This window comes from Rattus norvegicus, chromosome 6 (assembly GCF_036323735.1).
Source record: "Rattus norvegicus strain BN/NHsdMcwi chromosome 6, GRCr8, whole genome shotgun sequence".
NCBI lineage: Eukaryota > Metazoa > Chordata > Mammalia > Rodentia > Muridae > Rattus > Rattus norvegicus.
Genome location: NC_086024.1, coordinates 36,479,623 through 36,507,117, shown reverse-complemented (window position 1 = coordinate 36,507,117; position 27,495 = coordinate 36,479,623). Strand labels below are relative to the sequence as shown.

The 27,495-nt window shown below is 40.6% G+C and overlaps 1 protein-coding gene across 2 annotated transcripts in view; it reads left to right on the top strand.

Moving 5' to 3' along the window:
* Tdrd15 (tudor domain containing 15) overlaps nucleotides 1-27,495 on the top strand; it is a 76,172-nt gene that overhangs the window by 30,338 nt on the left and 18,339 nt on the right. The window contains exon 1 of one of the 2 annotated variants that reach the window (XM_006239876.5): nucleotides 13,014-20,831. The exons of the other annotated variant lie outside the window; for it this stretch is intronic. The gene's annotated coding sequence lies outside the window, so the exon portion shown is untranslated. Of the gene's footprint in view, nucleotides 1-13,013; nucleotides 20,832-27,495 lie in introns of those variants that run through there. 2 annotated transcript variants of the gene reach the window in all.

Below are 27,495 nucleotides of genomic sequence, written 5' to 3'. Positions count from 1 at the left end.
ACTGCCACGCAGCACACAGATTTATAACTCTGGCCAAAGGTTTCAGCAAATACAGATTTCTTCAGTCCAAAGTCCATCTGTGTATGTGCTATCTGAAACTAAAACAGAACATTTTTTTTAATCCAAATCTCTCTCACCTCAGAACCTTGGGTGACGGGACCAAGAGCTGCTAGAGAGCTTACAGCACTGGTGATAATGTCTAGTGTTGCCCCGGAGTTACCCGTAGCTTTTATCTATCAGTCGCTTTTCAAACTGAGATAATTTCAACACAGACACAGACAGACCAGAACAAAGGAGCAGTGTCCATTACAATGCTTCCTGAGTGTAAATGGAAAGATTATAACTCAAGGAATTGATGAAAAATGTGACTCTTGCCCAGAGCATCTATTATGTTACAATTGGCAAAGCTTTTTTTTTTTTTTAAGAGAAAGAATGGGTTAAAAACAAACACAGAATCAGAAGTCCTAGGGAGTCTGTGGATTTCATATCACGATCTAGGTACATACTTGGGATATTAATCATAATCTTCCATGACTGTATTGCCCTGTCCCTCCAGCCCAGCTCCTCCCAGGAAGATAGGGAAGGTACATGACCTATTCAGGCCCCCGTGGGTATCCCTGAGACATTTGTTTCTTCAACATCTAACACAAGCATGACTGGAGTAATAGTTTACTCTCATCCTTGTGCCATTTTGCAGGGGTATGGCATGACTGTATGAAGTCCATATGACAATATCCTTTGTAAAGTATCTTACTGGAAGTCAATACATCGATACCATCTCCACTTTTGATGAATTCTATAGAAGGTGGTTTGGAGACTAGTCTTCACGTTAGTGAGACTCAGTAATAGAAGGCATTTTGTTTTTCCACAAGGCCTTGAAGCAGAGTCTAGGTACAGGGGTTAACCTTTGTGTTGCTTTGTCTGGGAAAGAGCCAATTGCCCTGGAGAGTGCCTGAAAATGAAACACCATCCACCCAAGATGGGAAAATATTCCTGGCCGTTCCTATAAACTTTGATAAGACGCTGTCGATAAGCAAAAGTCACATGGATGGCGGCGAGTTTCAGTTCCTGGGAAGTTCACTGTCTAGGAAGAGAGCATGAAGTCAGAGACTTGGATACAGAAGCTGAAGGGTTACAGAAGGGCACATGCAGAGGGCTCTCAGCCCTTCCAGTGCAGTCAGCCAGGGAGAATCAGGACAACCGTTGGACAGAACAAAGTCAGAGTATTGTCAACACAGCTTGTCCGAATAAATCGAACTTACTGCAGAGATGTTCCAAGCAGCTTAATTCTCTGCCTGGCCTCTCAGCATCCATCTGTATCCTAGGTAAACGGAAGGAGGGCTGGAAACCAAGCTCCTTAGATACAGTTTGGTGCCTCAGTTTGGTCATTTTTGATGATGTTCATGGAGGTGCAGTATGACCAGTCAGTGCACGTCTAGTACAATCTGCAAGGGTCTAACCAGGAAAACACATTGCCATCTGTTTCTGACACATCATTGGGAGCTTCCCAACTCTTCTCTTCTAGTGCTTTAGAAAAGCCTTAAGTTACTGTCAACTGCAGGGTGCCGCTGTTTCAAACCTACTGAGCAGTTTCCTGAATTGACATTTTTCCACCGTGTTTTTCTTTTACAAGCCAGTTCTTTCTTGACTCCAAAGAGAGCTTCTGCTTGTCTCAGGCAATTCAACACCATTTCTTTCTAGCCACTTAAATTCTTTAATTTCCTGAGATTTTCTTTTCTTTTCTTTTCTTTTTTTTTTTTTTTATTAATTTGAGTATTTCTTATATACATTTCGAGTGTTATTCCCTTTCCCGGTTTCTGGGCAAACATCCCCCTAATCTCTCCCCCTCCCCTACGTTATGGGTGTTCCCCTCCCCATCCTCCCCCCATTGCCGCCCTCCCCCCAACAATCTAGTTCACTGGGGGTTCAGTCTTAGCAGGACCCAGGGCTTCCCCTTCCACTGGTGCTCTTACTAGGATATTCATTGCTACCTATGAGGTCAGAGTCCAGGGTCAGTCCATGTATAGTCTTTAGGTAGTGGCTTAGTCCCTGGAAGCTCTGGTTGCTTGGCATTGTTGTACTTTTGGGGTCTTGAGCCCCTTCAAGCTCTTCCAGTTCTTTCTCTGATTCCTTCAACGGGGGTCCTATTCTCAGTTCAGTGGGTTTGCTGCTGGCATTCGCCTCTGTATTTGCTGTATTCTGGCTGTGTCTCTCAGGAGTGATCTACATCCGGCTCCTGTCGGTCTGCACTTCTTTGCTTCATCCACCTTGTCTAATTGGGTGGCTGTATATTTATGGGCCACATGGGGGGCAGGCTCTGAATGGGTGTCCCTTCTGTGTCGGTTTTAATCTTTGCCTCTTTATTCCCTGCCAAGGGTATTCTTATTCCCCTTTTAAAGAAGGAGTGAAGCATTCACATTTTGATCATCCATCTTGAGTTTCATGTGTTCTATGCATCTAGGGTAATTCAAGCATTTGGGCTAATAGCCACTTATCAATGAGTGCATACCATGTGTGTTTTTCTGTGATTGGGTTACCTCACTCCGGATGATATTTTCCAGTTCCAATCATTTGCCTATGAATTTCATAAAGTCATTGATTTTGATAGCTGAGTAATATTCCATTGTGTAGATAAACCACATTTTCTGTATCCATTCCTCTGTTGAAGGGCATCTGGGTTCTTTCCAGCTTCTGGCTATTATAAATAAGGCTGCTATGAACATAGTGGAGCACGTGTCTTTTTTATATGTTGGGGCATCTTTTGGGTATATGCCCAAGAGAGGTATAGCTGGATCCTCAGGCAGTTCAATGTCCAATTTTCTGAGGAACATCCAGACTGATTTCCAGAATGGTTGTACCAGTCTGCAATCCCACCAACAATGGAGGAGTGTTTCTCTTTCTCCGCATCCTCGCCAGCATCTGCTGTCATCTGAGTTTTTGATCTTAGCCATTCTCACTGGTGTGAGGTGAAATCTCAGGGTTGTTTTGATTTGCATTTCCCTTATGACTAAAGATGTTGAACATTTCTTTAGGTGTTTCTCAGCCATTCGGCATTCCTCAGCTGTGAATTCTTTGTTTAGCTCTGAACCCCATTTTTTAATAGGGTTATTTGTCTCCCTGCGGTCTAACTTCTTGAGTTCTTTGTATATTTTGGATATAAGGCCTCTATCTGTTGTAGGATTGGTAAAGATCTTTTCCCAATCTGTTGGTTGCCGTTTTGTCCTAACCACAGTGTCCTTTGCCTTACAGAAGCTTTGCAGTTTTATGAGATCCCATTTGTCAATTCTTGATCTTAGAGCATAAGCCATTGGTGTTTTGTTCAGGAAATTTTTTCCAGTGCCCATGTGTTCCAGATGCTTCCCTAGTTTTTCTTCTATTAGTTTGAGTGTGTCTGGTTTGATGTGGAGGTCCTTGATCCACTTGGACTTAAGCTTTGTACAGGGTGATAAGCCTGGATCGATCTGCATTCTTCTACATGTTGACCTCCAGTTGAACCAGCACCATTTGCTGAAAATGCTATCTTTTTTCCATTGGATGGTTTTGGCTCCTTTGTCAAAAATCAAGTGACCATAGGTATGTGGGTTCATTTCTGGGTCTTCAATTCTATTCCATTGGTCTATCTGTCTGTCTCTGTACCAATACCATGCAGTTTTTATCACTATTGCTCTGTAATACTGCTTGAGTTCAGGGATAGTGATTCCCCGTGAAGTCCTTTTATTGTTGAGGATAGCTTTAGCTTTCCTGGGTTTTTTGTTATTCCAGATGAATTTGCAAATTGTTCTGTCTAGCTCTTTGAAGAATTGGATTGGTATTTTGATGGGGATTGCATTGAATCTGTAGATCGCTTTTGGTAAAATGGCCATTTTTACTATATTAATCCTGCCAATCCATGAGCATGGGAGATCTTTCCATCTTCTGAGGTCTTCTTCAATTTCTTTCTTCAGAGTCTTGAAGTTCTTATTGTACAAATCTTTTACTTGCTTTGTTAAAGTCACACCGAGGTACTTTATATTATTTGGGTCTATTATGAAGGGTGTTATTTCCCTAATTTCTTTCTTGGCTTGTTTTTCTTTTGTGTAGAGGAAGGCTACTGATTTATTTGAGTTAATTTTATACCCAGCCACTTTGCTGAAGTTGTTTATCAGCTTTAGTAGTTCTCTGGTGGAACTTTTGGGATCACTTAAATATACTATCATATCATCTGCAAATAGTGATATTTTGACATCTTCTTTTCCGATCTGTATCCCCTTGACCTCCTTTTGTTGTCTGATTGCTCTGGCTAGAACTTCAAGAACTATATTGAATAAGTAGGGAGAGAGTGGGCAGCCTTGTCTAGTCCCTGATTTTAGTGGGATTGCTTCAAGTTTCTCTCCATTTAGTTTAATGTTAGCAACTGGTTTGCTGTATATGGCTTTTACTATGTTTAGGTATGGGCCTTGAATTCCTATTCTTTCCAGGACTTTTATCATGAAGGGGTGTTAAATTTTGTCAAATGCTTTCTCAGCATCTAATGAAATGATCATGTGGTTTTGTTCTTTCAGTTTGTTTATATAATGGATCACGTTAATGGTTTTCCGTATATTAAACCATCCCTGCATGCCTGGGATGAAGCCTACTTGATCATGGTGGATGATTGTTTTGATGTGCTCTTGGATTCGGTTTGCCAGAATTTTTTTGAGTATTTTTTCATCGATATTCATAAGGGAAATTGGTCTGAAGTTCTCTTTCTTTGTTGGGTCTTTGTGTGGTTTAGGTATAAGAGTAATTGTGGCTTCATAGAAGGAATTCGGTAGTGATCCATCTGTTTCAATTTTGTGGAATAGTTTGGATAATATTGGTATGAGGTCTTCTGTGAAGGTCTGATAGAATTCTGCACTAAACCCATCTGGGCCTGGGCTCTTTTTGGTTGGGAGACCTTTAATGATTGCTTCTATTTCCTTAGGAGTTATGGGGTTGTTTAACTGGTTTATCTGTTCCTGATTTAACTTCGGTACCTGTTATCTGTCTAGGAAATTGTCCATTTCCTGCAGATTTTCAAGTTTTGTTGAATATAGGCTTTTATAGTAAGATCTGATGATTTTTTGAATTTCCTCTGAATCTGTAGTTATGTCTCCCTTTTCATTTCTGATTTTGTTAATTTGGACGCACTCTCTCTGTCCTCTCGTTAGTCTGACTAAGGGTTTATCTATCTTGTTGATTTTCTCAAAGAACCAACTTTTGGTTCTGTTGATTCTTTCTATGGTCCTTTTTGTTTCTACTTGGTTGATGTCAGCTCTGAGTTTGATTATTTCCTGCCTTCTACTCCTCCTGGGTGTATTTGCTTCTTTTTGTTCTAGAGCTTTTAGGTGTGCTGTCAAGCTGGTGACATATGCTCTTTCTTGTTTCTTTCTGCAGGCACTCAGCGCTATGAGTTTTCCTCTTAGCACAGCTTTCATTGTGTCCCATAAGTTTGGGTATGTTGTACCTTCATTTTCATTAAATTCTAAAAAGTCTTTAATTTCTTTCTTTATTTCTTCCTTGACCAGGTAACATTGAGTAGAGCATTGTTCAATTTCCAAGTATATGTGGGCATTCTTCCCTTATTGTTATTGAAGACCAGTTTTAGGCCGTGGTGGTCCGATAGCACGCATGGGATTATTTCTATCTTTCTGTACCTGTTGAGGCCCGTTTTTTGACCAATTATATGGTCAGTTTTGGAGAAAGTACCATGAGGAGCTGAGAAGAAGGTATATCCTTTTGCTTTAGGATAGAATGTTCTATAAATATCTGTTAAGTCAATTTGGCTCATGACTTCTCTTAGTCTGTCTACATCTCTGTTTATTTTCTGTTTCCATGGTCTGTCCATTGATGAGAGTGGGTTGTTGAAATCTCCTACTATTATTGTGTGAGGTGCAATGTGTGTTTTGAGGTTTAGTAAGGTTTCTTCTACGTATGTAGGTGCCCTTGTATTTGGGGCATAGATATTTAGGATTGAGAGTCATCTTGGTGGATTTTTACTTTCATTTTTCTTTCTTTTTCTTTTTTTTTTTTTTTTCGGAGCTGGGGACCGAACCCAGGGCCTTGCGTTTGCTAGGCAAGCACTCTACCGCTGAGCTAAATCCCCAACCCCGGATTTTTCCTTTCATGAATATAAAGTGTCCTTCCTTATCTTTTTTGATGACTTTTAGTTGAAAATTGATTTTATTTGATATTAGAATGGCTGCTCCAGCTTGCTTCTACACACCATTTGCTTGGAAAGTTGTTTTCCAGCCTTTCATTCTGAGGTAGTGTCTGTCTTTGTCTCTGAGGTGTGTTTCCTGTAGGCAGCAGAATGCAGGGTCCTCGTTGTGTATTCAGTTTGTTAATCTATGTCTTTTTATTGGGGAGTTGAGGCCATTGATGTTGAGAGATATTAAGGAATAGTGATTATTGCTTCCTGTTATATTCATATTTAGATATGAGGTTATGTTTGTGTGCTTTTCTTCTCTTTGTTTTGTTCCCAAGACGTATAGTTTCTTGCCTCTTCTAGGGCATAACTTGCCTCCTTATGTTGGGCTTTACCATTTATTATCCTTTGTAGTGCTGGATTTGTAGAAAGATATTGTGTAAATTTGGTTTTGTCATGGAATATCTTGGTTTCTCCATCTATGTTAATTGAGAGTTTTGCAGGGTACAGTAACCTGGGCTGGCATTTGTGTTCTCTTAGGGTCTGTATGACATCTGTCCAGGATCTTCTGGCTTTCATAGTTTCTGGAGAAAAGTCTGGTGTGATTCTGATAGGTCTGCCTTTATATGTTACTTGACCTTTTTCCCTTACTGCTTTTAATATTCTTTCTTTATTTTGTGCGTTTGGTGTTTTGACTATTATGTGACGGGAGGTGTTTCTTTTCTGGTCCAATCTATTTGGAGTCCTGTAGGCTTCTTGTATGCCTATGGGTATCTCTTTTTTTAGGTAAGGGAAGTTTTCTTCTATGATTTTGTTGAAGATATTTACTGGTCCTTTGAGCTGGGAGTCTTCACTCTCTTCTATACCTATTATCCTTAGGTTTGCTCTTCTCATTGAGTCCTGGATTTCCTGTATGTTTTGAACCAGTAGCTTTTTCTGCTTTACATTATCTTTGACAGTTGAGTTAATGATTTCTATGGAATCTTCTGCTCCTGAGATTCTCTCTTCCATCTCTTGTATTCTGTTGGTGAAGCTCGTATCTACAGCTCCTCGTCTCTTCTTTTGGTTTTCTATATCCAGGGTTGTTTCCATGTGTTCTTTCTTGATTGCTTCTATTTCCATTTTTAATTCCTTCAACGGTTTGATTGTGTTTTCCTTTGATTCTTTTAGGGATTTTTGTGACTCCTCTCTATGGGCTTCTACTTGTTTATTTATGTTTTCCTGGAATTCTTTCAGGGATTTTTGTGACTCCTCTCTATGGGCTTCTACTTGTTTATTTATGTTTTCCTGGAATTCTTTCAGGGATTTTTGCGATTCCTCTCTGTAGGCTTCTACTTGTTCTCTAAGGGAGTTCTTCACGTCTTTCTTGAAGTCCTCCAGCATCATGATCAAATATGATTTTGAAACTAGATCTTGCTTTTCTGGTGTGTTTGGATATTCCGTGTTTGCTTTGGTGGGAGAATTGGGCTCTGATGATTCCATGTAGTCTTGGTTTCTGTTGCTTGGGTTCCTGCGCTTGCCTCTCGCCATCAGATTATCTCTAGTGTTACTTTGTTCTGCTATTTCTGACAGTGGCTAGACTGTCCTATAAGCCTGTGTGTCAGGAGTGCTGTAGACCTGTTTTCCTGTTTTCTTTCAGCCAGTTTTGGGGACAGAGTGTTCTGCTTTCGGGCGTGTAGTTTTTCCTATCTACATGTCTTCAGCTGTTCCTGTGGGCCTGTGTTTTGAGTTCACCAGGCAGGTCACTTGCAGCAGAAAAGTTGGTCTTACCTGTGGTCCTGAGGCTCAAGTTTGCTCATGGGGTGCTGCCTACGAGCTCTCGGCGGTGGCAGCAACCAGGAAGATCTGCGCCGCCCTTTCCGGGAGCTTCAGTGCACCAGGGTTCCAGATGGCATTTGGTGTTTTCCTCTGCCGTCAGAGATGTGTGCAGAGTGCAGTCTCTTCTGGTTTCCCAGGCGTGTCTGCCTCTCTGAAGGTTTAGCTCTCCCTCCCACGGGATTTGGGTGCAGAGAACTGTTTATCCGGTCTGTTCCTTCAGGTTCCGGTGGTGTCTCAGGCGCAGGGGTCCTGCTGCTCCTGGGCCCTCCTCTATGGGGACCCAGAGGCCGTATACAGTTTCCTCTTGGGCCAGGGATGTGAGCAGGGGTGGGCAGTTTTGGTGGTCTCTTCTGCTCTGCAGCCTCAGGAGTGGAGATTTTTTTTTATATATACCTATATAAGCATATTTTTTTTTAAAGTCAGTGTCTCACTGTGGAGCTCTGCCTGACATAAAACATACTGTGTATACCAGGATGGTTTTTAACAAAATAATCTGCCCCACCTCTTTGTGCTGGGCTTAAAGGTCTGTGTCACTACACCTGGCCCATAAGGAGTTTTGATACTTTCTTTGGTTTACATGATGAGATTTTACTTCACTAAATTTTTGTCCCCGCCTTCTCCTTTCTGTACACTTGGTGGTGTCCTGAACATGTACAAGTAGTCACCATGAACCTGAATGTTTCTTTTCATCTGAGTCCTCACTTTATACCCAAAAGCCCAGAAGGATATTCCCTTCGTGTAAAGCTGATCTGATCTGATCTGTTAGTGCCCTTAGAAGGGAAGAATGGGCTCAGAGACTGCAGGGAGAGCTCATGTTCCAAAAAGCACAGACATCGTCTAACCCTGCCCAGGTTGGTTATGCTCTTTGACTCAGGGTGGCTCCATTACCCAGGGCAACATCTTTCCAGCTTGCCTTGTGACAGAATGAGTGTGGATGTTGGAAATATCTTTTCCTATTAGTCTTTTTTTAAGGCAGTGATCCTGTGACCATTATTCTGGAGGAGGATGATTTAAGAGGTGGCAAGAATAAGGTATTGCAAGAATGGGTCCTGCCAGTGTGGACTGGGGTCACTCCAAAGGTGTCTTTCATATGTATTTGTTGCCCTGTAATCTGCCAGAGTGAGAGGCGTTTGTTGAATTAGGACTGGCCTTCAAAGTTTTCAGTAATGTTTGGACACAGAACTGGGCCACATCAGTTATTCTGTAAAAGAGGAGGAGATGGATAGCAGAAAGGTTATTTCGGAATAACTTTGGAATATAACTTGGAAATAACTTTGGAATCCACTTCCAGGGCTGGGGGCTTAGGTCAGTAGGCAAAATGTTGTGAAACCTGAGTTCAGATCCCCGGCATTCATGTACAAATCAGGCATGGCAATATGTGCCTATAGTCCCAGTACTGCCTATATCTTGTTGACTAACTCTAGCTGATTAGAGAGTTCAATGATAGACTTTGTTTTTTAAAAAGAAAACAAAGTGGAGAACAGTTGAAGACTATGTTTGACACTGACCTCTGGCACACACACACACACACACACACACACACACACACACGCGCACATGCACATGCACACACACAGCCCACAGGCACTTTGAGTTCAAAAATAAATATCATGCACAAATTAGTATGCTTAAACATATTTTTTCACTGGGCCTTCTAATGTGAGAGAATCTACAAACAAATATCTTAGTTTGGATATAATTCATTTAACATGTAATTTATGTTAATAAGGTACATAGTTAATTTTTTTAGCACAGGCACAAAATCGTACAACTATCCCCACCATTTAACTTTAGAATCTTTCCATTACCTCCAGAAGAAATCCTGTATCTAATAGTTATCATCACCAACTTTCTCTCGCACTATTCACCTCAGCCTTGGGCAACCATTAATATAGTTTCTGCTCCATGGAGTTTTTTATTCTGGGCACTTCAGGTAAATGGAATCAGATGGTCTTTTGTGTCTTTCTCTTAGCATCAGTTTAAGGTTCTTTTGGGATGTAGAGCATATCACTAGTTTTATTCTTTTAATTATCAAGTAGTTTTCTATTGTATAGTCATCCTATGTGTCTATAGCACATTTTGCTTATCCATTCACCAGCAGAAGAACATCTGGGTTATTTCTACCTTTGGGTTATTAAGAATACTGCTACCAGCATTTGGATGTGAGTGTTTGTGTGGATATGCTTTGGTTTCACTTGGGGAAAAAGAAATGACATTCTGGATCATATGCTATCTATGAGTTTAATCTTCTAAGAATTGATTGAAAAAAACAAGTGAACAAAACCACAGGGAAAATTTTTCATAAGAAAATTTTAAGGATTGACATTCAGAGAAGGTCGTTACTGAAACTGACACAAGACTGTCCAGACTGGTTGCTTCAACTCTGACAACCTGGATATCAAAGTCGGTTAACAAAACTGTTTCCAAGGCAACCCTTAGAAAACAAAAGTGCAAGAAGAGCTCTCTTTGGTCCCAACATCCTAAGCTTATTCTCTGAGGCAGGGGAAGATAGGAAGATTTTGATATTCTTACATTTTAGTTTGACATAACAGATCTCAGAAGCACTCAAGGCAGAATTGTATGGACTGTATTGCTTACAGGGAGACCCGAGGTAAATTTGTGCTGTCTAATATAATGGCCGCTAGCCACACAAAACTTTAAAATTAAATTCATCAGTTGAGGAGCATCTGGGTTCTTTCCAGTTTCTAGCTATTACAAATAAAGCTGCTATTAACATAGTGGTATGGCGGACCACCTTTGGGGTATATGCCCAGGAGTGGTATAGCTGGGTCTTGGGGTAGAACTATTTCTAGTTTTCTGAGAAACTGCCCAAATTTATTTCCAAAGTGGCTGTATAAGCTTGCACTTTCATCAGCAATGGAGGAATGTTCCCCTTGCTCCACATCCCAGCCAGAATGTGATGTTGCTTGATCTTAGCCATTCTGACAGGTAAAGGTGGAATCTCAGAGTGGTTTTGATTTGCCTTTCTCTGATGACTAAGGATATTGAACATTTCTTTAAGCACTTCCCAGCCATTAGAGGTTCCTCTCTCAAGAATTCTCTCTTTATCTCTGTACCTTTATTTTTTTAATTGGACTATTTGGTTTGTTGATGTCTAATTTCTTGAATTCTGTATTTATTTTGGATATTAGCCTTCTGTCAGATGTAGGGTTGGTGAAAATCTTTTCCCATTCTATAGACTGCCTTTTTTTTCCTATTGAGTGTCCTTTGCCTTACAGAAGCTTCTCAGCTTCACAAGGCTCCATTATTAATGATTGATTTTAGTGCCTGAACTGTTGTTGTCTCCTGTGCAAATGTGTTCAAGACTATTCTCTACTTTCTCATCTATCAGATTTAGTGTATCTGGTTTTATGTTGAGGTCTTTGATCCATTTCAGTTTGAGTTTTGTGCAGGGTGATAGATATGGATATATTTGCATTCTTTGACATGCAAGCATCCAGTTAGACCAGCACCATTTGTTAAAGATGCTGTTTTTCCCCCATTGCACGATTCTGGCTTCTTTTTCAAAAATCAAGTATCTATAGGTGTATGGGTTTATTTCAGGGTCTTCTATTAAATTCCATTGATTAATCTGTCTGCTCCTATACCAATACCATGAAGTTTTATTACTATTGCTCTGTAGTGCATCCTGAGATCAGAGATGGTGATTCCTCTAGAAGTTCCTTTATTGTACAGGATTGTTTTAGCTGTTCTGTTCTGTTCTGTTTTGTTTTCTCTATGAAGTTGAGTATTGTTCTTTCAAGGTCTATAAAGACTTGTGTTGGAATTTTGGTGGGAGTTACAAAGATAGTGTGGTATATTTACACAGTGGAATACTGCTCATCTATTCCAAACACTATCATGAAATTGCAGGTAGATGGATGGAACTAGAAACATCCTGAGTGAGGTAACCCAGACTCAGAAAGACAAACATGGTCTTACTCACTTGGAAGTGGACATTAGTGGTAATGTTTACGATAACCACAGACCCAAAGAAGCTAAGTAATAAGGAGGGCCCAAGGGAGGATTCTTGAATCTCACTGAGAAGGGGAAATAAAATAGACACTGGAGGTAGATAGGGGGGAGAGAACTGTGTGGAAGACAGTGTGTGTGTGTGTGTGTGTGTGTGTGTGTGTGTGTGTGTGTGTGTGTGATAGGAGGGATCGAGTATGGGGAGGACAGAGTGAGAGAATACTGGGAAAGACAACTGGGGAGCATCTCTGGAATAAGCTACAAACAGGACAATGTAAACTCCCAGGAATCTATGATGGTGACTCTAGCTAAGACTCCTAGCAATAGGAGACATGGAAGTGGAAACTGCTACCTCCTATAACCAGGCAAGACTTCCAATGGAGGGATGGGGACACCAACCCACCCACAGAAACCTTTGACTTACAATTTTTCCTGCCTACAGGATGTGAAGGGATAAAGAGGGAGCCGAAATTGAGGGAATGGCCAACCAATGACTGGCCTAACTAGATACCCAGGCCATGGGGGAGAGCTAACTCCTGACACTATTATTGATATTCTGCTATACTTGCAGACAGGAGCCTAGCATAACTGTCCTCTGAGAGGCTTTATCCAGCATCGATGGAAACAGATGCAAAGACCCATAGCCAAACATTAGAACATGAGGAATCTTGTGGAAGGGGGCGGGGAGTATTGAAGGATCCAGAGAGGTCACGGATACCACAAGAAAACCTACAGAATTAATTATAAGGGCTCAAGTAACTAAATCATCAATCAAAAAGCATGAATGGGATGGACTTAGGCCCCCTATACATGTGTGACAGACATGCAGCTTGGTCTTCATGTGGGACCCCTAACAGCAGGGGCTGTCCCTGACTCTTGCCTGACTTTGGATCCTTTCTCCTAACTGGGCTGCCTGGTCTAGCCTCAACAGAAGAAGATGCACCTAGTCTTACTGCAGTTTAATATGCTAAGGTTGGTTGATATCCAAGGGAGGTCTCCTCTGAGGAGAAAGGGAGGGGATGACGGGGGATGGGGAGAGGAGAAAGAGGGGCTGGGAGAAGAGGTGGGAGAAGAATGAGAATGGGGTGTAAAGAAATCAATTATGTAATAATTCTAAGTAAATAGTTAATGAAAAATTTAAGTCATTAAAAATACAATGAAACAGAATTTGGTTTCCTGTGGTACTGCTCCCATTTTGAGTGCGCAGTAGCCGTGTGGTGTTTGTGAGACAAGCACAAGACAGAGCCGATAAAGCCATTCCTCTTCTGCGGTGAGCATCCTCGGGCAGCATTGTTTAAAATGGAAATTGTATTACTAACTGCTGGCAGTTTTATCCCCCAGGGGGAAAAAGGCAATGCCTGGGGACATCTTACTCTGTATAACTCAAAGAAATAAGTGCTCCTGAGTGGAAGCCAGGGAGGCTGCGAAACACCCTGTAACACTGGGTGGGATAATTCCAGAACAATTGGTTATCCTCGATAATCACTAGTGCCTAGAATAACGGATAATGTCTAAACAGGATCAGATTAATCAAAAGATAGAAGGTGGGCTGGGGAGACAGCTTAGTTGCTGGATGCTTACCCTGCAAGCATGGGGTCTTGAATTCAAGCACCAGAACCCATAAAAAATGCTAGCCATGCTGGGGTGTGCTTGTAAAGCAAGTGCTGGGGGTCGGGGGCAGAGAGAGGTGGACCACTGGGGCTCACTGTCAATGTCACCCAGCCTAATAATCAGTGAGTTCCAGGCTAATCAGAGATCCTGTCACTAAGGTAGGATCACATCCAAGATTGTTCCTGGCCTCCAAGTGTGCACCCAAGTCCTTTTTTCTCATTCACAGAGATGTAAAACACCAGCATTGAAAGAATCAGCGGGCCGTATTTTAAAAAATCCACATGCTGGGCCTCCACCTCGAATGGTTTAAGAAATACGAACAGATTTTAGGGAACTATGTAGTTTTCCAAGTGTCTCTTAGGCTCAACCAGATTAAAGAACTATTGCATTAGGCTGATCCCCAGGTCTCAGTTCAGAGTAAAATCACCTGGTAAACATTAGCAGTACTCCCAGAACAAGTTAATGATTCCAAGGCCATTACATCTTCTGTTTAATTTCTGCAATTACTTCTCTCTCAATTAATGGGGTCATTAAGCACTTAAGACTTGCATTCATTTCCCTCCTCTCTCTTTCACGTCTTTCATTCTGCATAAATCTAGCTTGCAAATGATTACATCTTGTTAAATAGTGTACACTTTCTGTTTATAAACAGAACAAATGACCTAGAAAATGTTTGGCAGCTGTCTTTGTTCATTGGAGTTTAACAAAAAAAAAAAAAATAGCCGAGAGTAGGAGAGTAGACAGGAACACTCTCCCTGTAGGTGGTGTGGCAACACATGCTATGGTCCATTCCTTTGCTCCTAGGTAAGTGGGACTTAACTCTGAATGGCTTTAAGGTGCCTATTGGAAAGTCAATGTAAAGCTACAGAACTTTAAAAGCACTTACATGGATTACATAGGTAATGAACATGATATTCCCTCCACCTTACTGACGTCACGGTAGTGAAATACCGTGTGCCATTCTCTTAGGTCACTTAAAAGGTCCCATAATACAGAGACGGAAGTGCGGCACAAGCCCAGAAAACCGATGAAAAGAGCTGAACACTCTCAGAGGAGGAAGAAGGCCGGGCTTCTTCCAGATCGAGACCGGGAAATGTCCACGGGAGTAGCTACATTTTAACTTTTTTTCATCCAACCTCTTAATGTTTGCCTGTGCCTGTTTTGTGCCGTGTTCACCATGCCAGCAGGAGCTGTCATCCCTCTGCTTATTATGCGATCGATCACTCACCCTGGAGTCTAGCTATTCAATGCATAGTTACTTAGTCTGAAGCTACTGTGTATAGAAAATACAGACATACAGTCAAGACAGACAACTAGACTTCAAGGTGATAAGTCTTAAGATGGGCTAAAGACACAGTATAGCTAGTTTCTTTTTTGGTTTTCGTATCAACTTTTAAAAGCATAGGCATTTCATTTGCATGGTGAAGGTCATAGGGCATTTGCTCACCCGTAGTAATGATTAATCAGGCTATGGAAGGTAACAGCAGCCGTTTGGTGACAGGCTGCAACCATCTAGTGGGAAGCAGTCTTAATTCTCCGTTATCAGTAAGTAATTGAGCCCAACAATCTACAGGCACAATTCTCAGTTTATTAATGTCTCTTAAAATTTCCTGGGACAGTGAGATGGCTCACTTGGTAAAGATTTGCCACTGCATAAGTGACTGGAGTTCAATTCCTGGAACCCACATAAAGGTCAAAGGAGAGAAATGACTTCAGAGTTTATCATCTCACTGTGGTATTTATGACCCCATGACACAAACATACAATAATACTAATACTAATACTTATACTAATACTAATACTTATACTAATACTAATAAATAAAAATTTAAAAGTGTCCTGATACTAGAACTAACATGTGTGCGTTTTCTGTGACTAGTGTGACTGGCACTTGTGAAATTCTTTTTCAGGTGTATAATCACTATCCAGTTAAATTTTTAGTAATAGCTCCCTTGCATTAATGTTCAAATTACGTTATTAGAGTATACAGATTATCCTTAACACATACAGTAAACCTGCCCTTTTCAGCGTTCAGTTATAGAAGTTCTGTCAAACGAAGAGTCCTGTGGCTACCACAAGAAAAAGAAAAGTTACCTCGTTCCCGAAGTCCCCTCATGTTGCTATCAGTCATCCAATCTCCCTCATCTCACCCTCTTGCAGTGGCTGACATGTTCTCTGTTACTAGTGTTTGTAACTCTCTAGATCCTCTTAGGTGAAATGGTGACAGGCTAGCTTTTACTTTGGCTTGTGTGTATTGTAGAGATGGCATTACCATTCCTCGGGGTGTTCTTCGCTTATACTTAGTTCCTCCATGGCTCTCTCTTTTTTTCTCGTCTTTGTCTTTCTACGCACTTGACAAACGCATCTTCCCTTTACGTGCCTTGTCCTCCCTCCCCCTAAGATTCTGCAACTCAGGGAAAACATGAAACACGTAATACTTGTATTTGTGAGGCACACTCATTTATTCCTTTAAAAAAAACTGTCTATACCTGTGTTAATTTTATTTATTATTGGCACATGCTAATTATGCATAGATACAGGTTTCCATAAAGACATTTTCATTCAAATACATCATGAACTTTGTCTTCTTAGTGCCTTGTCGCTATCAAGAGACACCAAGACCACGGTAACTTTTATAAACATATAACATTTACTTGGGGCTGCCTTAGAGTTCAGAGGTTTAGTCTGGGAGACTTAGTACGGCCATAGTGGGAAGCATGGTGGCATGCAGGCAGAGGGATTCTACATCGGGATCCGCAGGCAGCAGGAAGAGAGCATGATATTGGGACTGGATAACAGCTGAAACCTCAAAGCCCACCCCCCAGAGACACACTTCCTCCAAGGCCACACCTCCTAACAGTACCACACCCTGTGAGTCTCTGGGGTCCATTTTGATTCAAACCATCACATATTTAACTATATTCACTCTTATAACTTTCCTTTCTCTTCCATCTTCCTGTTATTTCCTTTCCATCCCATAATACCATTTCTGTTTTCATGTCATTTATACACCCGTGTGTTCATGTTTTGCGTATCTACATAAGTCGAAGAATTGGTTAGGGCCAAATGTGATCAAAACACATTGTTACATGGATGGCATTCACAAGGAATCAATAAAATATATTATTTTTCTTAAAAAATATCTAGGCCCTATAAATAAGAGAAATCATACAATATTTGCTTCTCTGCATCTGTTTATTTCAATTTAACTGATGATCTCCAGTTGTGTTCTTTGTCACTGGATGAAGCGTGTAGATATATCACGTTTCCTTTGTCTAGTCTTCTGTTAGAGGACAGTTATGGTGACACCATAACTTGTCTGATGTTTCACATTAGTAGGCACATGTGTGCAGCTTTGTTAATTTAGAGGGTTTTGGGGGATGCACACCCCAGAATAGAATAGCAGGTCATATAAAAAATTCTATTTTTTCTATCTTTCCTCCTTTGGAAACTCCATATTGATTTCCATGGTGGATGGGATTTACATCTCTAAATTGTGCATCTCTAATTTACATTCTCAGGGCTGTGTGCGAGGGGCCTCTTTTTTATCTTTACCATTATCTCTTGCTATTGGTTTTACTAATTATAACCATTCTGGATGTATCTTTAATCATCAAGGGGTATGAGATATATTTATCTGTGGGTATACAGATAAATATTTAGAGTGTAGTTTAAAATTATACTGATTTAGGCAATCGGTCATTGTAGTAGGTTCTCCTCTAGGATCAATGACCTCTGCAGCTATGGGTAGTCTGCTAGGTGCACAGTACTAGACATGAATTCCCTCTGTTGAGTGCACCTTAAGAACAATTAGACAGCTGTTGGTTACTCTCAACATAAAAATGTTACTATTGGGGATATTTTGCTGGGGGCTTTCATTTTTGATATTATTTGTAAAATACCTATGAGTTTGGGAGGCCTGTGGAGTGCTGTTTCTTATTAGTAGACAGCTGCTAATACAGATACCACAGTTTTACTATAACAAAAACAATCTATAAAAACAGGACAAAAGAACTTAATGTGTTTACTTGCTCAGGTCATTTGGTATACAAGCCAAGAGTCCTGTGATCTCCACTATACTGTAGCAGAAACTCACAATGAAGGCCTTGGCTTGTTCAGCCTAGTTAAGCATTTAAGAACAGAGGAAATGTATAACACGCAATGTACTAGCTGTCTAATACCTAACCCTAGCTAAAAATACCTAAAGTAAGGATTTGGCCTATAGGAAAATAAGGATCTGGTTTGGGGGTATCTCAGTACAGGAACACTAGCCCAGATTATGAAAGACCCTGGGTTCTACTGTCAGCATCCTAGCATCACCACCTCCAACCCAGCCACACACACATATGAGAGGGAGAGAGACAGAGAGACAGAGACAGAGATAGAGAGACAGAAAAGGAGAGATAGAAAGACAAAGAGACAGAAACAGACACAGAGTGAAACAGAGAGAGGCATAGACAGAGAAAGAGAGAGACAGAGAGAAACCGGATGGTGCTAATCAGAAAAGACAGAGAACTAGTTAAATAAAGTGAAGGCAAGGGTTGCGATTCTCAGTCAGCGGCAGAGTATTTAATTGACATACACCATGTGGCCATGACTTCAATCCTCCATACTGGAAGGAAAAGTCAGAAAGTTAAATAAATTGAGACCACTTAATCCTTGACAGTTGTGGATAAAATGTCTAAAATCACTTCCAGGGTGTAAGGTAATGATCTGTTGCCAAAGTTGTTTTGTATCAATAATGATAAAACTTCTACATTCTTGCCAGATGCTTATGTGTACATTTTTGGCTACTCACTGGACTTCAGATTCTGTATTTGATTCGATTTACCTTGACATTTTAGAGGACACAGGGAGCATCACAGAAGTGACTGTTCTGTTTTGTAATCAGGATAGGGTCTGCAGTATATGGGGAAGGCTGCCTGCCTTTGTATACGTGCTACCTTGGCCTGGCTACCTCAAGGACTTCATCTTAAACTTTTGTATTCCCTCACCATCAAGTCACGTCCTAATGCCTGCTTTTGTACTTCTGTCATCCTTAGCACAAATGGGCCAAGAGTGTATATTACTATTACAATTCAATTTCCAACTTCTAAAAGAATCCTTTTCTACAAAGATCACAATGACTTTCCAAGGAAATGAATTTAATGTCAAAAAATGTTTACTTGTATTTTGTCTTATTTTCCTACAACTCTAAATCATAGATATTCTAGGAAATACTAACTGCTATTTATTTTCCACTTAATAAGCTCGCCAGGATGCATGAATTTAATCACCTCACTTCCTATATATTTTCCCAAAGAGGCTGGCTTGCCGTCTATGTGTGCCGCCTTTATGGAGAGATCACCATTTTTGTCCTATCCGTGAGGTAGAAATATATGTAAATGGTAACTGTCAGACAGGATATTTGAAGGAGCTTTGCTTGTAAAATGAACCAAATGACAGAGAAATTTCAGTTAGGAATCAGAAGGAAAGAGAAGAAAATCTGAAACAGGAGAGTGCGGGAATGTGAGAGTGAACCTAGTGGAGGAAGAAGTGGGTTGGAGAGTGAGATCCTGACCCTGTCTCCTGCACCTGCTTTGGGGAATCCTGATCCACATGTATACAGCCCAAGATCTCATGTGGCTCCTGGCCAAACAGTGAGACAGAACAAAGGAGCCAAGCCCAAGGTGATGGCCACACCTGTTTTCACAGAAATTCCCCCTCCCTTACAGAGTCACGGGGAAGCAATTAGATTCAACAGGACAGCACATGTAATCAACCTCCCATTTGGCCCTTGATTATGTGACTGTACTCTTATTGGCTGAAAATTGTATTCAAGTTTTATACTAAACTATAATTTTAATTATATCTGCATACTTAGGCTGGTCTCTGGGGTCTGGAGTCTCTGTGTAATCCCCCCTCCCGGCTACAGTTCTCATCCTGGTTCGGGCAGGAGAGGAACATAAAAAGTGTTTGCATAAAATATGAGAATATGTTTAGGTCTCAAGAAGTAAATGCAGATGACAACCCACTGTACTTGGCCTGGACATGGACACTGTGGGACTTTGGGGATAAACAGAAAGGTTAAAACAGAACAAAACAAAACAAAAAATAAAGAAAAAATAGGCCTCGAAGACCATTGGGTTTAGAAATAACTAGCAATTTTCTTTGAGAGTTTATAGTAGACTGGAGCTTAAGGATAGAGGCAAGGGTAGGAGTTGAAAATAAAGGGGTGAGGCTGGCTTTCCCAACCCTGCAAGAGGGAATATTTATCCACTGTTGAATGAGGAAGAGTTGTATGAACAGGAAATGGAGCAGAGTTGTGATAGAAGGGTAAACCTGGGCCTTAGAGAGGGGCTAGCGCAAGAACTTATAGGGCACAGTGGAGATGAGGACCTGAGTATTTGGGTCAAGTCAGTCCAGGAGGGAGGACACTGAATCAGGACAGTGCTTTGTGATGAGGACTTACAATGAATGGGAAACAATGTTGTCTTTTGATGTACTTATTCTTTGGTTGAGATTTTAAACTGTGTCTACTTAATGTTGTAGCTGCGTTGTACTGACAATGTAGTTCCTAGGGACAATGGGTCCCTAAGCCATTGCTTACAGTTTGAACCATTTCTTTAAGAGATACAGATGTGGGTGAGAGGAGATTTGGCAAGGGAAAGGGGAATGCCAGAGCACAGGAGGTGACGATGTGTTGGCTTCGGAGATTCTCTTCTTTCTAAACTGTACCAAAAAACACACTGCTACTGTATTGGATGGTCCAAGCCTCCCTGCATCCCCATTGAAAAGGAAATGATGAAATGTAACTGCACCATAAGTAGAAGAAACATCTTCCTTTAAGAATTGGCAGGGTGAACCTACCACTTCCTTACACAGTCAGTAGTAAAGTCAGTGCTGCCTTCTGGTGGCAAGACAGAAAACTTTGTGTGAAGCAAAAAGTGTCTTTACCCTTTGGAAGTCCCTATGCATGTACACAAAATATACCTTGATCATATCCAGCTTCCCTCTCCTCCCAGCTCCAGTTCTCCTTGGTCTCCCCTAACATGACTCTCTCCCAGCTTCATCATCTTCTTCAGACGGCTCATGGCTGGGCATTTGCAGCCTCCACTGTGTATGCAGCCTGTGTGAGGCATCCTCTCTCGCGCAGCTAATCAGCTTCCCTCTGTGCACGTGGCCTCAGGCTCTGCAACTGGACTTCTTCAGGTCACAAAGGGCACGAGCAAGCCCAGAGCTCGCTGCCATCTTGGTCCCTGGCGGTGTTCCCAAAAGAGGGGCCTGGCCTGTACAGCAGTTGTTGGTAAGTTAGTCTCTACTCATGGTCATCCTTTGCTTGTCTCCTCTCTTTTTCTGGCCTGACCTCCAGCCCTGTGTCTTTTAGCTTCTGGTGCAACGGCCTTCCACAGGCCCGAGAATCTCTGTAGGTCCTTACTCTTCCGCCTCCAACGGTGGTTGCGCAGTCTCTCTGGGCCGCACTCCACACCGATCCTGCTGTCTTGAAGAGTGGGATTCAGACACAGGGAGAATGGCTGTACGAAGTACTGTTTGAGTGTTTTATTTTTGTCTTTGAGTTATTTAATCGTAACTAATACACATTTCAAAAGTGTACCCCCATCCCCCTGCCATCCTCTGCCCCTTTTGGAATTAAAAACAAACAAGCAAGCCCTTTGCAGCATGTCTGCTAAACTGGAGAGTAAAATGAGACTGCCTTGGGCTTTTAAAATTTCATGTCTTAGTTGAATGTTAATGGTACTCTATGTACTGTTCTCTCTGTGCATTCAAACAGGTATTTCTGTCTAGGATAATATTTTACTATTCTCTATACATTGACGTGGCAAAGTTTTCCCAAACTAAATGAGGGATCGAAAGTCCCTCCACCAGTCAGTAAATACTTCTTCACTATGTATATGTAGTGGTTAGAACAAAACAGACTGTCATCTTTCCGCTCGCCCACCATTAATAAACATCCAGGCGGTACTTACCGTCTCAAGTGTCACTGCTTTATAGCCTTCCTAGAGTGTAACTGAACGACAGCAAACTGCGCGCGCTTGAGGTATAAAATTTGATGACACTCGAAAACATGTGCGCACCCATAAAAAAGCTGTAATCAACAGAATAATAAACGTATCCCCTAAACCAGGTTTCCTTTGATGAGACACCATTCTACACGCCCTTCTGCTAGTCAGCCACTGGAAGCTTTTCTCCAGGGCAGTCTGCATTTCTTTCTCTCTTTCTTTCTCTCTTTCTCTCTTTCTTTCTTTCTTTCTTTCTTTCTTTCTTTCTTTCTTTCTTTCTTTCTTTCTTTCTCTCTCTCTCTCTCTCTCTCTCTCTCTCTCTCTCCCTCCCTCCCTCCCTCCCTCTCTTTCTTTCTTTCTTTCTTTCTTTCTATTTGTTTTAATTTTATGTGCTCGTGTATGTTTTCTCCCTGCTGTTTTCATTCGTCATATTTTTTTTTCTGACTCATCCATGCTGTGGTCTACATAACGTTGCTTTCCCATTGTTATATAGTACAGAATGCCAACTAGGCCTCTGCTGTGTGCATCTCCTCTGTTTTGAATGACATTTTTATTTATTCTCACCTTTGACCTTTGCATTTTTCTCATTTTTGGCTTTTACAAACCTGCCATGGTGTCTTTAAATGTTTTTATCCCTGTGATTTTTTTTTCACATGTAGGAGTGAATTGGCTGAGGCAAGGGAACATACATACTTAACTTTTGAAAATAAAGCCCTCCAGCTTTGCATGATCCCAGCGTCTAACGACCATGCACAGTCAATGATGGTTCCAGTTATTTCCCACAACATTACCTGGGCTTGGCCCAGCTACCCTTTAATGCAATCATTCTACAGGGTATGAAATATTATTGTGGTGGGATTTGATTTGCATTTTTTATAGAAATCAGCATCCAACATATTTTTGTTATGCATCAGTTTTTGGTTTGTACATATATGAAGTAATATATATATATATATACATACATACATACACATACACACAAAATACACATACACATATTTATGTATACACATACACACATGAATATGTACATATATACATATACACATATATACATATATGTGTGTGTATATATATGTGTGAGTGTGTATGTGCTTCTTTTTTGAGGCAGGCTTTCCTGTATCACAAGCAGGACTTGAGTGTGCTATAGGCCAAAGATGCCCTTATGCCCTTTCTTTGGATTCTCCCATCCTCAACTCCCAAAAGCTAGGATTACAGATATGCACCACCATGTCTGGTTTACGCTGTACTGGGTTTTGAGCCCATTGTTTTAGGCATGCTACACACACACACACACACACACACACACACACACACTTCTAGCCTTGTATATTTTTGTAATATAATAACAGCTAAAATCTTGTCCATTCTATTCTAGTATTTATGTTTCTTTTGTAGTCTTGCTCATTGAATATTCATTTTCATTTCTTGTTTTAATGGCTGTATCATCTTTAATTCCTTTTTAGTTTCTTATTACCCTATATTAATTGTAGAAGATGGTGAGTTTAATTGTGATATTTTCCTGCATGAACATCATATATATTGGTCACAACTGCCCATCCATCACTTTCTCCTCTCTCCCCCTTGTCATTGGTCTGCTTTCGTCACCAAACGGTCTCTTACTGCTTTTTTGTTTTATGAACCTGGATGGTATATATGAGACAAAATATGCAATGGTTTCCTGTGTCTGGCATATTTCACTTAACATAATAATTTCCAGTTCTATCCATTTTCCTCCATATAACACAATTTCATTTTCTTTATGGCTGAATAAAACTCCATTATGTATGTGTGCCACACTTTGCTTACCCATTTGTGTGCTGATGGACCCCTCCGCTGATTCCACATCTTGGTGGCTGTGAATAATGGAGCAATAACTGCAAATGTGCGGATATCCATGCGGAATGCCGTCTTAGAGTCCTCTGTGGAGACACGTCCCAGGAGCGCTGCAGCTGGGTCACGTGCTGCCCTGAGTTAGGAAGCCGCGGTTTAATGTCCACAGTAGCTGTAATAATTTACCTCCTTCAGCACAGTGTCTATGAATTTCCACTGCTGGCCTCTGAGCTCCACGGTATCATTTATTCAGCATTTCCTGATAATTGCCATTCTGACTGGGTTGGGATGGAGTTGAAATGTACTTTTGATTTGCATTTGTTCCATAGCGAAGGATATTGAAAATGGCCATTTCTACTTCGATCTTTAATTATCACACAGTACACATTTAGTAAGTTTGTGCTGATCCATTTTCATATTATGAAGGCAATTATGAATAATCTTCCTTTACGTATTTGTATCATCCGAACAGGGACATAAACATACATATTGTCCTTTAGAAAACACCATAAAGGAGAAGGTAAAACCTTTCCTTTGTGCAGGGAGATGTTGACGTAGCCCTACTTTAGTGAAAACAAAAGGCAGATGAAACCCGGAGATGCAAACCTACTATGTTTCTGTCTCCTGGTGTCCTGATGTGGATCCTTGCTTGCCTCTCTGTGCCTGCTCCTCTCATGGTCCCAATTGTGGATGGTTTCATCATAACAAATACTTGCTTGTCTCAAAATGTCACCGGACACTCTAGCACGCAGGATGGACACCTTTATGTCTCCTCCTTTTCCCTTGAATGCTAGACCTTTCCGTTTGTTTAGGGATCCCGGGCGATCCCACACATCTTTTCAACAATTGAGTTTTAACCTGCCCATCTAGTTCTTCCCGGGTTCCCTCTCTGTTCCTTAACTGTAACTGTGTTACTGTAATTTGTATTTCTGGCTTTGCTTGGAGCTTATTTGGTTCTTTGTTTTGGGAGTGTTCAGAGAACCTGCGACCGAAAGAGTGTAAGATCAGCTAGATTAGTATAACGAGAGAAAGAGAGAGAGAGAGAGAGAGAGAGAGAGAGAGAGAGAGAGAGAGAGAGAGTTGCAGAGATACACACAGAGAGAAGACAGACACAATAGAGAGACAGAGATGGAGACAGAAAGTCAGACAGACAGACACACGCAGGCAAGGGAGGGGATGAAGGAGAAGTGATTAGGAAGGACTTTTTCACAGAGAAAGCATTTTTGATGAGAATGGTCTCATTTAGCAGGAAATGCTCTGTCAAAAACTTGGAAATGAGTGGAAAAACTGTGTTCTGAAGGTACCCATAGGCAAGGATGGTCACAAAATGTCCAAGAAGATGTAGCTGTGGCAGAGTCACAAGTGACTGACCACAAGAGGAGATAAGATTAAGAACAAACACAACATCCAGATCTGGGCAGTGTGATGCTGGTGCTGGTTGGACCATAGTGTCACAAGCCTTCTGAGAGTCCCAGTTCTCCCTCAGTGAAACCAGAGGTCCCTGTGTAGCTTTCATCTGGATGGCTAATACATGCTTGTGTTTCTTTAAGAGAGGGCTGCTCACAATCCTGGGACTATTACAGGTAAAGCAGAAGTAAGGACACAAGGAGGAAGACTGGGTGGGAATTTAGTATTGCAGAGGGAAGGGGCTTTTGATTAGACCAGTGTTACAGCAACACAGACAAAGAGGACTAATTCCTAAATCGTGAGGTGCAATGGAGTGGAATCAAGAGCAACTAAAAAGACTTAAGAAAATCTTTTCACTAGTACACTAAATTGATTTTTAACATTTTAAATATAGCTTCATTTTTAAAGCATACATAGTTATGAAATCTGAGTTTTGTCTCTTGAAAGACTTCTTTAATATAAAATTAGAAAGATACCCTCATATTTCTCTCTTTTATGTTGTTTTAAAAATATTAATTATTTTCTACTTGGAATTTATTTCTGCCTTTGTTAAAGCAGTTTCTCAAACACCGCATTATTGTACTTTGGGGCTAGATAATATGCGTTTTAATAGAGATTCTTCTCTTGGGTATTTAGCAGTACTATTGGCCTCTACCCACTAGATGCCAGTGGCACTGTCCCCTTTCCCACAATAGCACCGACCGGATATTTCCTTAGACATTGTAAAATGTTTTGTTGGGCCAGAATTACCATAAGAAAGTCATAAAATGAAGCCCTGACTTGTAAACACATAGAATGAAATAGTGTACACTGAATTGCTTCTGCTAAATTTAGAACCAGAACCTAGAAATCAACTTGAATATATACAGAAGTCTAGAGGAGGAAATCCCAGCTGTGAATATCCACTCCGAATCTGAAAGATTTAGTAGAGAGTGACTTTGCCAAGTTCTTGGCAGTCTCACCAGAGTTAGCCTTCACCTTGGAAAGGGATGAATTAATAAACTGAACCTATTTGCTTTGCTTTGCCTTCTATGTTAAACTTTCTTTTCCTCCTCTTCTTCATCCTCCATCTTCTTTCTGAAAATTATGTGGTCCATGTAACACAGCAGTAAAACTGGGGGTGATAACATCGTGGGGGCAAACAGAAAACTTGGACTGATGTTCCTGAACATCCTGACCCTTCAGTTTTGAGGCCTGAACAATGAAAATTTTATGGTAAAAAATCAGTTAAACTAATGTACTGAAACACTTTGCTCCTTTAAGTTTTTAAATTAAGTCCATGAAATGCAAAAGAGGAATAGGTTTTAACTTATACTCTTCAATACAATAGACCTCAGGGGTTCTAGGTACACACACCCAACAAATGCTTGCTGTGTGATTGGTTAGAATCGAGACATGCATATATGTCTATGCTTTAATTTGAATACTTATGATGATTCAAATACCTACCATTAAAATATTATGAATTTGAATTTAATTAAAAAACACAGATGCAATTAACTTTTTAAGACAAATATATTCAAATATATTCTAAGTTTTAAAGTAGTTCATCTGATGAATTCATGGAGTGTCTAATGAAGACTATATCATATGTTTTGTTTGCATCTTCTTGTGTTGATTGCCACACAATTGTAGAAGGAGATGGGCGATTCGTGATGCATAAACTTCATGTTTTCAGTATTGCGTTTCGGGATGCAAAAATGAAGATACATTATGTGAACTTTTGTTCATTAGAATGATTGTATTCTCATTTCATACTTTACAATTAAATTGTATAAACTTGAGATTATTAGAATGTCAATTAGTCCATTTTATAGATTTTTATTTTTATCTTTAGATGACTTTTTGCTGAAAAATACATGTGAAAAGTCCCAATTTAATTAAACCTCTTATTATATAGATTAAGGGGTTGATTAAAAGCAAAATCAAGTTTGTCTAATTCCACATGACTACCTGAGGTTCAGACGGCATTATGTGATGTCTGAATTGTTTTAACACAACATACCTCCAAAAGCATAGTGAGTGATGTTCCTTGGGACTCTTTCAGGGAGAGAGCGTTGGTTCTAGAAGGTCTTAAATTATGTTTTGAAGCTATCCAGCTGTTTACTGTATAAATAATTAATTTGCTTTTGAATTCCCTGCTTATCTTTCATGAGTGTTCTCCGAATTTTAATAGATGCAGGTAGGTGAGGCTTTGTCCATGACACAGGATCTTTTGCATGATCTCATTGAACAAACTTTGGAGAGGCAGGTGTAGGAGAATGGTCGACACACACAGGGCAGATTTTGCTTTTACACAATTAAGAATTTATTCCACAATGTAGGGTCTTTGTTAAGCATCATCATTCGAGAATTCATCTGCAAACCACTTCTTCACACCCCTAGGTAATATATCTCTCAGACTGTGTCCTATGGATTCCTGTTGCCCTCTGGAAACCATTAGCTGTTGCCCATGAATCCTCATGTATTCAACTTAAACAACTTTTTTCTTCAGATAAAGTACATGCAACAGTATGTCTTGTCTACTGTGAAGATTTCCTCTGTTTTCTTAGGGAAACTCACTGCTGGGTTGGAGTATAATTCTTTAGCAGTCTATTTTGGGGTGTTACTGGCTTTAGGTGAAAGCCAGGGGTAAGCCAGGCTTAAATTACTTTTTCTTCAGTGGCATGAAACAAGCCTGTAAAAGCACTTGGATTACCTGAAGGAATA